The sequence below is a fragment of the Hibiscus syriacus genome, unplaced genomic scaffold (genome assembly GCF_006381635.1).
Source record: "Hibiscus syriacus cultivar Baekdansim isolate YM2019G1 unplaced genomic scaffold, ASM638163v2 tig00001869_pilon, whole genome shotgun sequence".
In the NCBI taxonomy this organism is placed as follows: Eukaryota; Viridiplantae; Streptophyta; class Magnoliopsida; order Malvales; family Malvaceae; genus Hibiscus; species Hibiscus syriacus.
This window is the reverse complement of record NW_024061896.1, coordinates 511,866-525,395: the sequence shown is the minus strand read 5'-3', so window position 1 is coordinate 525,395 and position 13,530 is coordinate 511,866. Positions and strand designations below refer to the sequence as shown.

Below are 13,530 nucleotides of genomic sequence, written 5' to 3'. Positions count from 1 at the left end.
TTTTTAATCTAGTTTAACTCAACAGTAAGGAGCTATTTTCCAGTCATAGTTCTCGACTCATATTTCAAATTCATGATGAAGAATATTATACTCATAGAACATCCAAGATTTGACTTAACCTTCAAATGAGGAGTCAACCTCAAGTTCACTTCTTCAGACAGAGGAACCAATCATTCAAAGTAACTTTAATATTTATAGACACGCTAACTAATAGTTATGTTAACTTTAGTAGATTCAATTACTTTGGGACCAAGATGAACTAGACGAAGATTTTTAAACCTATATACTTGAAAATGTATAAGATGTAAAAAAAACCCTAGAAATTGACTTAAAAATGTACAATCATTCTTGAAGATGTAGAAAAAGTTGAAGAGCATATCAACTAAAGATGAAAGGAAAACGATGACGTAATGGAACGAAGCTATAGTAAACAAATGTAAATTGGTCATTTTTTATATTTTATTTATTCTTCCTACACGTCAATGAGAAAAGAGGGGCAGTTGTAATACCCAATTTTCATTCAGCCTCCTTTTGTTCCAAGACCCAAACACTTTTACTAAAGTTGATTTTGAAGCATGAAACATTACTTGACTTGCAACAAATTTTCAAGAAAGATTTGTTCATTTTCAAGGCATGATGTCGTATTGATATATAATCGAATTTTAATTAGCTTTCCAACACATTTTAAATTGCCTCAATCAGATGTCAAGAACTCAATATATGCTTATTTTAGTGAAGACAACACATGTAGAAAATAGGATACTGGCCCAATACGGGAATTTTAATCTATTAGAATTTTCAATAATTATATTGAATATTTGTAACTAAATTCATATTTATACTTTTCATAATTCATTTTGGGTAATTTAGGATTTTTTCATTTATTTAGTATATCTAGAATTCATGAAGAGATGCTAGAATTTTCTCTTTTAGAGTCTTTGGGAGCCTATAAATAGGCACTCGTCTTTTGTAAAGGGGAGCACATTTTTTTGGAGAAAGAAACTACTTTTGTTTTGGGGAGAAGCAAGGGTGAGAGAAGGAGATAAAAGTAGAAAAGAGATTTTGACATTGTAATCTAAGGATAGAAACAATAAAAGAGAACTTTTGGTTTCATGGTACTTTTTATTTATTTTTGGGCTTTTATATTTGTTGTTTTGATCGATTACGACTTTGTTTTTCTTTCAAAACTCTAATCGGATTAGAGAAAACCGAGGAACAAAGAAAATTCTCCCGAAATATTTTCTTAACTCTAGCATTCCTTGAGGTTCTCAATTAAAACTGATTATTTTTATTATTTTCTTTATTTTCATATTTAATTTATTTTATTTTTATTTCTTTTTATTTTGACCTTATTTAAAAAACTTTATCAGAGGAGAGAAAACCAAGGAAAAAGAAAAGTGTGTTTGAAAAGTTTACTTAAATCTAGCATTCCTTGAGGTTTCTCAATGAAAACCAATGATTTTTTTTTATTTTAATTCATATCCTTTTCTTTTAATTTTTTTATATTATATTCTATATATATTATCAAAATTATTTATATTATATATATACCATCTTTACACATGTATTATTTTTATATATACTTCTATTTATATTTGATGTATTATTTATATTTATTATTAACATATAAGTATATATTTTTATATTTTTATATTTATTATATATCATATCATATTATACATTATATTAGATACGTACTTTTACATATTTTATTTATCTTTATTTATCATAATTTATTATTTTTCTTCTATATTTCTACTTTTTATTATTTTCTTCATTTGTATATTTACTACTTTATATTTTTAGTAATTTTGGTGTTTATATCTTTTATACTTTTTCATATTTTTTGGATTTAACTTTTATATTTTTAATTATTTTCCTTTTTCATTTATGCATTTAATTTTGATTCTTTGTATTGCAAGCCTATTTGTTAGTTAAATTGATTCTTTGATTTATCTCCTTAATTTTTTAATTAATTTTCCATGAAATATATTGTGTGATTATATGACATTTAACTAAAAAAGTATGATAGCCTCACGTGCATGACTCGACATCTTCCATAATTGAATTAAAAGGTAATATTTATTTATTTTAAATTATCGAAAACGGTTTTCCTAAGCCACCTTGTGGTATGATTCTGATAATTTAAAATAAATGAATATCCTCCAATGAAACCAAATAAAATGACAACACTTTAAAATTAATTAGGAGGATAGAAAGATAAATGTTTCTATATTTAGATTTAATGAGGATAGGTTGCTCGACCCATTTGATGGTATAGTCTCGGTATTTATAAATATTTCAACATCAACTATTTATCTTAAAGGCATGGTAATTTTTCTTAATAAAATATTTGCTTGTTGCACAACCTCTATGTGAATAAATATAACATTCAACCGTAAAATGATAATATTTTTATTTCTTTCCAAGAATGGGAAAATCGTCATTCTACTTTATATTAGATGGTATTTCTCCTAAACTCAAAATGTTGAAGTATTGTCAATTTAACTTAAAATTCTTGAGAAGAAATATTGATAATTCATTGATTTGGTTGGAAAAGAGGGAGAAATCGTCCTATCTCATATTAGGTAGCTAGGCTTCTTCTGTTAAACGCAACGAATAATTAACTTATCTCTCTCGAGTTTTAATCACTTTGTATTTATTCATTTAAATCGAGATCATTTGTTAAATTAAATTTGAATTCTTAATTTTCCATTGCAAAGACAATAAATAATCGATTAGGTACCACTTTCCGAGCGTTGTGGGGGTGTCAACCCTTCCCCACACGTAATTGACTCCCGAAATCATTTTTCTGGAAATCAAACCAAACAATTCTTTTACTAATTTTTAAAATTAAATTTTATTGAACTGACAAGATATCTTTTTGGTGAGTCAATCATACCCTAAACATAGATTGGTATTTACTCAAACTACATTTTTTTTATTTTTAAAGGGAAATCATATTTTAGCCTAAATGAACCCTAAAATTAATTTTTCGATTTCTTTAGACGTTACGACACTTTTTGTACCCAAAAACTAGTGAATTGAATAAATAGCATCATCTCATTCTTCTAATAAGAATAGTTAACACCATCAAAATGGGGAGGTTTTCAAATGGATTGAGACTCACCAAATATTGTAGAAGTAGATGGAGTGAGCATTGATGATGATGGTTGAATTCTTCAAAGGATCTTTTCAAGAGGATGTTAAGCATTCTAATGAGTTAAGCTCTAATACCAATTATTGAGTCAGTCGAGCCTTCTAATGAGTTAAGCTCTAATACCAATTATTGAGTCAATTGAATAGAGAAAATTGAAAACATTGGGTGAATTGACTGTTAAAAAAATTGGTGGAAACTAAAAGAAAATTTGAAAAGATAAGCACAACAATTTTAGAGTGGTTTGACTTCACGACAAAGTTTACATCCACTACCTTAGTTATCCACACTAAGGATTTTCAAAAATTTATTAATTTGTAGCAACCTTGGAGGATAAGGTGTAACCTAACAACTCCTTCAATGATTATACCCCTAATTCTTGACAAATTCTCTCAAAGAGAAAATTACAAATTTCAAACTTAGAAAAACCTCACATGAAAAATGTTTGCACAATTCTAGAATAAAAGGAATGCTTGAGAAATGAATACTAATGGTTACCTTGAAAGAAAAATAAATAGCGAAGAAGGTTGACTTGAATTTTGCTCTATGTGATTTTTTTTTTTTTTTTTTTTTTGCTTTTTTGTGATCTCTTGTCTTCACGTATGACTTGGAATCTTATTTTTATACTTCCTCAATCAATTCTAACCATTTGGATAGTTGTAAGAGCTAATATAGCTATTGAGGATGAAGTTTCCCGCAATAAATATTGTCCAGACGCTTTGAGTATCAATACTCGGGCATGTCGTATCGATACTACCTGCATTAATTACAAATGTATAGCCATTGGAAAATGGTGGTACTGATACTACTCAAAGAGAGTAATGATATTGCTATTATAAGTAGTATCAATACTGAAATAGTATTGATACCAAAATAGCTTATTGGAATTTGAGGGAAAAAAGAAGTATCAGTTTTGGCTTGAGCAGTATCAGTACTGTTGTGAAATTTTAAAGCATTAGCATCGATAATGCATTGATACCACATGAACAATATCAATATTATTCTTGCAGTATCAATATTATTGTGTTAAAATGAATCTCTAACTCGATTAAAGTTTGAAACCCTTAGAAAAAATCGTTTCAAAATTATTTACAATATATGATTCAATTTTTCAATAAAGGTGTAAAATGGAACTTTTGGCTTTAAAGAAAATTTATATATTTGAATGTTTAAATCGAAAAATAATCTTAAAATTTATTAAAAATAATATATTGTTATGAATTTTAAAAATCAAAGATAAAATTGATTAAATTAATAATCGCTATCATCATTTGGCAAATATGCCAACGATTCTTTTAGTTACTATGAGCTTAGCAAGCATTCCAAACTTAACCTAGCAACAAGAATTATTTGAAACAAAAGTATACATCGCTAAATGGAAACTACCATGGGGTTGCTAAAGTGATGCAGTCATAAATGACAGTGGATTCATCAAATATAACACATAAGGTAGAGAAAAAGGTAATCATCGATCGATCTAATATACAAGAGAATATATATCTACTGAAAAATTAGTGGTCACAATTCATATGCCCATCAATCCTCAAAATCAAATGTTAATATTTATAAGTATATATTAACAAGAACAAATCATCATTAGGAAATCAAGCGGAGACTATGTTTAATCCATATTAGTTTAATAAGTCAAATAATTTTGTTATGATTATAATAATGCAAATAACAATACTCAAGATAATAATAGTAGTCACACAAGTTTAACCTAGGGATGGGCATGGCCCCCGAGCCCGACGGGTTTTGACATGATCCGATCCGATTGAGTTTTTTCTTATAAAAAAAATCGGGTTTTAGGTGAAAAATACCCGACCCGACCCGACTCGGGAAAAAATATAATTTTACCTTATATATTTAGGAATAATTACAATAATATCCCTCTACATATTATTTTTCAATTAAATCATTGTTTTTATTGAATAAAAATATTTTTTTTATTTCAGGTCGGGTTCAAGTCGAGTGGAGAGTATATATTTTTTGGATTGGATTGGGTCTAGTGAAATATGTAAAAAAATTTGGTCGGGTCATGCCCATCCCTAGTTTAACCCAACAATACAACCAATTACTTCGAGCAATCCAGCATATTCATTGAACTTATACATAAGTGTTGCTCTAGCAAAAAATATAAAATATAAAGGAAGACTAAGTTGCAGTAGTCCTCTTCACATACATTCATTTACTATGAAACAAAATCATTACGGAAAAACAATTTGAACGAATTCAAAATTATAACTTAAAGAAAGAGAAAAACGTGGATTACACTTATATGATATTGTAGTGTATTCTTTTAAGATCTTGAACGAAGAATTGTGGACTGTAAAATTAATCTTCGATATTACAATATTGCTTCTGAGCAAGTCGTGATGGTAACATATTATAAAACAATCTAAACGAAGTAATAAGATAGAATAAGAAAAACAAAAGATATAGGAATAAGAGGAGAGAACTGTATTATTGTCTTAATATATATATATATATATATATATATATTTATTGTATATGCAAATATTATTAATTAAAATAAAAACCAGAAATGAAAAGATTACGTTACTCGACATTTGAACCTATGATCTCTTATTTATGTAAATAAATTTAATGAATATATTTAATAATATTACATAAATATGTGTTTATATTTTATAATAAAAAAAGTTATTAAAATATTTTTAAAAAAAGTAGGTTTAATGAGATGACATAATATGTGCTCATATTTTATAAAATATTATAGTAAAATAAAACTTAAGAGTAAGTTTGAAGGGGAAAAAAAGTATCTATTCGAGAATATAGGTCGCATTGGATGAGTTAACGCTTCCACAGAACGTCAGCTTTGCTTGATCCTAATATGCAAACGAGAGACGGACATCGATCTGCCATCAAACCTGTAAGGCACAGCTGCTTTCACAAGCATCACACCTACAGTTCAAACTTCAAACATCAAAGCTTCTTAGTTTTTACTATATTTTTACCTATTCTTTTCCTCTTAATAAACATCAAACCGGATGCAGTAAATAGACTAGTTGCCCTTCTAAAAATTTTAAACTATTATATATTTTAATATTTATTTAATTAATTAAAATTATTTTTTTATCTTTTTAAAATTTTATAAGTTAGTTGTTTAAAATTTAATAAATTCAGCTCATAAAATTATGCGTGCCTTCTCCCCGTCCAAAATTTTCATTTTCAATCCCCTAACTTTGAATACTCCATTTGTTTATTCAGCTCCCTAAAACAGCTCAACTCAACTACTACTCCTAATGACATCCAACCAACCACCTTTCTCTTAAAATATGTACGTTTCTTCTCATCTCATGCACCACCCATTTCGAATTTCTTCGGTGTTTCCTTCTCTTGGTTCTTCAGATTCTTCCACAATGAGGATATGCTTCTGGGGTTTGTTTGCCATTTCTTTTATCTTGGCTTCGAACATCACCGTCGCCAAGCACAGTCCTCGCGCCGAAAGAATTTCCGCCATATTTTGTTCTTCTTATGGTTGCTCAAAGATAAAAGTACTTGGTCACTTTTGATCAAATAATGCTGCAGGAAGTGCTGGAGATGTCCTGGAAGATGATCCAGTAGGGAAGCTGAAAGTGTATGTATACGAGCGCCCGAGCAAATACAACAAGAAGATCCTTCAGAAAGATCCCAGATGTCTTTCACACATGTTTGCTGCTGAGATCTACATGCACAGGTTTCTCTTATCGAGTCCGGTTTGAACACTCAATCCCGACGAAGCTGATTGGTTTTATACACCTATATATGCAACCTGTGATCTTACTCCCACTGACTTGCCATTGCTCTTCAAGTCTCCTCGCATGGTGAGAAGTGCCATTCAGCTTGTTTCCTCTAGTTGGCCTTACTGGAATAGGACTGAGGGTGCTGATCATTTCTTCGCCGTGCCCCATGATTTCGGAGCATTCTTTCACTATCAGGTAACTGCACAAGTAAATCGTATTCTAGATCCATTTTGACATATCTATTCATATACAATCAAATTCGAGAGCATGTTGATTAGTAGAGCATACTACTACACAAGTGATTAAGAAGGGATTGCTATTCTAGACTCCGATGGTGTATAATGGATGAAGTGTACTAGTTTGGGTCCTTAAACGTATACATTGTTTATAGTGGAGTACGTGTGGTAATGGTTCTAAATCCTCTCCGGGAAGAGAAAGGTATAGAGCGTGAGATCCTTCCACTCCTCCGACGGGCGACCTTGGTTCAGACTTTCGGGCAACGGAACCATGTGTGTTTGAATAAAGGTTCAATCACAATTCCTCCTTATGCTCCCCCTCAAAAGATACAGGCCCACCATATCCCACCGGAAACTCCACATTCGATTTTTGTCTACTTCCGTGGGCTGTTTTACGGCGTGAATAACAACCCCGAAGGCGGCTACTATGCAAGGTATTTTCTTCCAAGCTTTTGTAAATGACCTTGTGCTATACCCTAAATGACACTTATGATGACTTACAGAGGTGCAAGGGCAGTTGTTTGGGAAAATTTCAAGAACAATCCACTTTTTGACATCTCTACTGATCATCCAACCACCTATTATAAGGATATGCAATATTAGCAGATAAGGGTTGAGTGTCACTGAAGTTAGTATCAGCTGAGCTGAGCTGGTGTGCATCGTGTGAGGTTGTTGAGTGTGTGTGTGAACGGTAGTGGTTAGTTATGAAACTGTTACAAGTTGTTGTGGTTAGTTAGTAAACAAGTTTTATAAATAGGCATAAAGCCCTCACTGTTATGAATGAATAGAAGAACACATTTTGCTTTCAATTGTTAAGCTACTAAATAAGAATAGTTCATCATGGTATCATTCGACATCTATTCCTGAGGTACTTTGCTTCGCTGCTTCGTTTGCTGGTGGACATGGACGCTGTAGCTGCTAAGATGACAAGAAGGTGAATGTAATTCTTGATGAGTCAAATTTTTTACTCTGGAAGCATCAAGTTCTGCTAACAGTTCGTAGCCATCGACTCAAGCGATTGTTAACTGGTACGTTGCAACCTCCACCTGCATTTGTAGTTAATGCAAATGGTGAATCTGTGCCGAACGAGTTATACGATGACTTTGTAGCACAAGATAGTGCACTGGCATCGTGGCTATTGTCAACCATCAGCTCACACCTTATCTCTCAGTTTGTTGGCGCGGAGACAGCAGTGGCTGTTTGGAACAAAGTATTGCAATTCTTTGTGCATCGCTGTACAACAGCAGTCATCAGTCTTCATTACAAGCTTCAGTCGCTTAAGAAAGGAGATGATAGCATGAGGACTTATCTCACTTGGATCAAGGAGGCGTGCGATACGCTGGCTTCGTGTGATAGTGCGGTCTCCACAGCAGAGCAGGTTGCCAGCATCCTAAAAGGTCTCTCCAGGGATTATCAGCCTTATGTCGTGTTCATTACTACGATGAAAGATTCGTTATCTCTTGATAAGGTGTGCTCCTTGTTGATTGATGCTGAAACTCGAATTGTTGGTTTTGATGCTCGAGATGATCAGTTTCCATTAAGTGCTCATGTTGCTAATCTGAGTAATGGTTCCAAATCGAGCAACATGAATTCGTATAATCGATCAGACTATCGTAATGAGTCTGGTTATACTACTCGAGGACGAGGTCGTGGAAGGCCGCGGGTTCAGTGCCAGCTGTATGGCAAGAATAGCCATCTAGTGGTTGACTACTGGCATCGATTTGATCAGAATTTTTCTGGTTGAGGTTCTGCTCGTACTTCATTCCGAGATAACTCTGACAGTGCTCACTATTCTAGTCTTGAAGCTGCAGAAAATGTAGCATGTTCCTGTTGTGCTAAAGGATCTGTTGAGGCTCATAATGTTACAACTTTTAGTGGCTCTTGGGTGGTTGATTCTAGTGCATCACACCATATCACACCTGATGCTTCATTCGTTATTCATAAGGGCGATTTTACAGGCCTAGGTAAGTTAATTGTTGGCAATGGTGTGCCACTATCTATTCATGCTACTGGTAACTCTACCTTAAAATCTAATTCTCGAGCATTGTTGTTAAATGATTTGTTGCATGTGCCTACGATAACAAAAAACTTGCTCCCGGTGTCAAAGCTTGCTAAGGACAATGGTGTTTACTTTGAATTTCGAGCTTCGAGTTGTTGTGTTCAAGACGAGGATTCTGGTGAAATTATTTTGCATGGTGAAGAGCATGGTGGTCTATATTTCTTTCAGTCAAATACATATTCTAGGAGTAGTGGTTCGGCAGAAACTTATGTTGCACTTTCTTCGAATAAACTGTATGAACTTTGGCATAGGTGCCTAGGGAATCCTGCATATGGGACTCTAGAGCAAGTTTGCAAATTGTTAAATGTAATTGTTGATGAAAATGAGAATGAACACTGTTTTGCTTGCCATATGGCCAAAATTCATAAGCTTCCTTTTTATGCGTCCGAATCAACTTATACTGCTCCGTTCCAGTTGGTCTATACTGATCTGTGGGGACCTTCAACTGTTGCTTCAAACGGGTATAGGTATTATGTTAGTTTTGTCGATGCTTGTACACGACACACTTGGTTATATTTGTTGCATGATAAATCCCAAGCAATTCATGCTTTTCAGTTGTTTCAGCAGCTTGTGTCCACGAAGTTTAACTCGAAAATATTAGCTGTGCAGAGTGATTGGGGAAGAGAGTTTCGAAGTCTCTCTCATGTTCTTATAATGGCTGGGGTTGTGTATCGTGTAACTTGCCCACACACCTCCAAGCAAAACGGAGTCATTGAACGCAATCATAGGCATATCATTGAGCTGGCATTGGTGTTGCTTGCTCAGGCTTCTATGCCTATTAAATTTTGGACCTATGCTGTAATGATGGTTGTTCATCTCATCAATAGATTGCCCACAAAGGTGCTACAAGGTTTGTCTCCATATGAGTCGTTGTTTCATAAGCAACCTGACTATAGTTTGTTAAAGGTCTTTGGTTGTAGGTGTTTTCCACACCTTAGATCGTTTAACCATCATAAATTGGAGTTTCATTCACAACCATGTATGTTTCTTGCTGTGAGTCATCATCACAAAGGTTTTTGTGCCTTGGCAAGAACGAGCAAATATATGTGTCTAGGCATGTGAAATTTGATGAATGGCAATTTCCATTTGCTATTGAATCCAGTCACAGCTCTTGTTGCACATCTGGTCAAAAGAGTCAACCTCTTGGCGTTGTGGTAGATGTACATCGATTACTTACTAAAGATGCTGGTGTATCGGAACATCAGCATGCTCCTGTGCATGAGCATGAGAGCTCTGTCACTGGTTCTACTGCTTCCTCAAATGCTCTTGAGGACTCAAATGAGTCTATGTGTCCAAGTGGAACTAATGTTGATGATCTAGTTTAGGAAGAGGCAGTTGCACCTTCTAGTTATGTTCAAGAATCTACAAGAAATCATCATCCCATGCTAACTCGTAGAAAATGTGGTGTCTACAAGCCCAAGGTATACACTACTATTCTTGATAACAGTGTTCCCTCTAATGTTCATGATGTGTTAATGTCAACTAAGCGGGCAGCTGCAGTTCATGCGGAGTACTCTGCTTTAATCCAAAATCGAACTTGGAGTTTGGTTGAGCTGCCTCGTGAAAAGAGTGATGTGGGCTGTAAATGGTTATTCAAGCTCAAACGGAACCCGGATGGTTCTATACATCGATATAAAGCTCGCCTAGTAGCTAAGGGAATTTCACAATTTGCTGGTCATGATTTTGTGGCCACGTTTAGTCCAGTTGTCAAGTTTGCCACTTTTTATGTGGTTCTTGCAGTAGCAGTGACTCGAGGATGGTGTTACGACAAATAGATGTCAATAATGCATTTTTGAATGGTGATTTGGCTGAAGATGTTTTATATGCAACATCCCCCCGATTTTTGAACAGCTTGGCTCCAATGGGGCTCCCTTAGTATGCAAGCTGCAGAAAGCTTTGTATGGACTTCGCCAGGCTCTGCGAAACTGGAATGATAAACTCAAGAACAGTCTACTTGAGCTCGGTTTTGTGGTGTCAAGGGCTGATACATCTCTATTTGTTCGAATTGTTAATGATTCATGCACGTATATTTTAGTATACGTTGATGATATAATAATTACAGGAAGTTCCGATGCGGAAGTTGATGTTGTTATTCGTATGTTGGACAAGCAGTTCTCTTTAAAAGATCTTGGAGCACTTTTCTTTCTTTCTCGGTATTGAGGTTAAGAGGACTAGTGATGGATTAGCTCTAAGTCAGAAAAAATACATACTCGAGCTGTTGGAAAAAACAGATATGCTTCAAGCGTCCTCGACTTGCACACCTATGGTTGTGGCTATGAAAAATTCAGCGAAAGGAAGTGCGTTGTTAGCTAATGCACGTGAATATCGAAGTGTTGTTGGTGTTTTATTATATGTCTGCCATACTAGACCTGACATTGTCTTTGCTGTTAATAAGGTGACGCAGTTCATGCAATCATCTTGTGAAGAACATCTCGTTGTTGTTAAGTGCATTTTACGTTATCTTGCTGGTACATTGGATTATGGCTTAGTCTTCTCGACTGATGATACTAAGTTATGTGTAAGAGCCTTTTCTGATGCTGATTGGGCGGGTGATACAGGAGATAGGCGTTCGATGACTGGCTATGGAGTGTTTCTTGGTAACAGCTTGGTTACTTGGGCGTCTAAGAAGCAAAAATCGGTGTCACGCTCCACGATGGAAGTTGAGTATCGAAGCATTGCAGAAGCTGCTGCAGAGGTAACTTGGATCGATGCTTTGTTAAGTGATCTAGGGCTTCATTCACTCGATACTCCTATTATTTGGTGTGATAACACAAGTGCGGTAGCAATGACTGCCAATCCAGTGTATCATGCGAAGTCAAAGCATGTGATCTTGACATTCATTTTGTCCGAAAGAAGGTTGCAGTTGGTAAACTGAGGGTGAGTTATGTTCATGATGGTTTTCAACTTGCTGATGGATTTACCAAGCCTTTGGCTAAGGCGTCGTTTCATGCTTTTCGAGACAAAATTCATGTTCAACAATGTTGAATGAAGAAGAAAAAAAAAGGAGAAAAAGAAAGACGGGAGAATATTAGCATATAAGGGTTGAGTGTCAATGAAGTTAGTATCAGCTGAGCTGAGCTGGTGTGCATCGTGTGAGGTTGTTGAGTGTGTGTGTGAACGGTAGTGGTTTGTTATGAAACTGTTACAAGTTGTTGTGGTTAGTTAGTAAACAAGTTGTATAAATAGGCATAAAGCCCTCACTGTTATGAATGAATAGAAGAACACATTTTGCTTTCAATTGCTAAGCTACTAAGAATAGTTCATCATGCAACGAGCTATATTCTGCCTGTGCCCACTCGGGTGGGCACCTTGGAGTCCTAGGCTTGTCAAAGCCGTCGTATTTGGCTGCATTCCTATCATCGTCGCAGATGATATAGTTTTACCCTTTGCCGATGCTATCCCCTGGGAGGAAATCGGAGTGTTTGTTACGGAAGAAGATGTTCCAAAATTGGATATGATTCTCACATTGATACCGCCCAAAGTAATCTTGTGGAAACAGAGGCTTCTTGCCAATCCTTATATGAAGAGAGCCATGTTGTTTCCACAACCTGCGCTGCCGGGAGACGCTTTCCATCAGATATTGAATGGCCTAGCTCGTAAATTGCCGCATTCCAATAGTGTTTACCTGAAGCCCGGTGAAAAAACTCTAAACTGGACAGCAGGACCAGTTGGAGACTTGAAACCTTGGTGATGCAAGCCTTGTTCCACGTTCAATTTTCTCCAACCTCCCTCGATTGTACTGAGTTGAGATACATATCAGCCTCGTACAGAATTCCAAATTTTTGTATAGAAGTTCGGATATGGAAACACACATGATCTGGGCATCATATAGACATAATCATAAAGATTGATGACCACTTACGCTTGCACATGTGAATCTAAGTTGAGTTGACAAGCATCTAAGGGTTGAGGCTACATTGACAAATTGTTAGTGATTCTAACACCTTAACTATGGCCACGGCAGAACTGCAACAATTATTCCAGGGTCAGCTAATTTATTATAGCAATAAACAAATAACAATGGCAAACAGAATCTTAATAATGCTCGTACTCAGTTCCATCTCTCCTCATCACATACTTCAGTTCTTCACTGAATGAAAAAATTCGGCAATGTTTTATATCCCCATGATTGACTTGGAAACTGTAACAAAGTATTAGTCATATAGATTGTTAATGCTGTTGAATTGTGTCAAGCTCTATAATGCACTTTACTTTAAAGTTCAAAACTGTATTCATTTTGTGAACCCATTGGTGGGTTGTATACCATTTATTTTCTTTTTTATTCTTATCACAATCGTCGAGTATATAATTGGTTGCACTCTGTCCTTTGAT

At 34.7% G+C, this 13,530-nt stretch overlaps 1 pseudogene; it reads left to right on the top strand.

The window, feature by feature from the left end:
- Positions 1-6,525: 6,525 nt before the first annotated feature.
- LOC120136834 lies at positions 6,526-12,972 on the top strand (annotated as a pseudogene).
- The last annotated feature ends 558 nt before the right edge of the window (positions 12,973-13,530 follow it).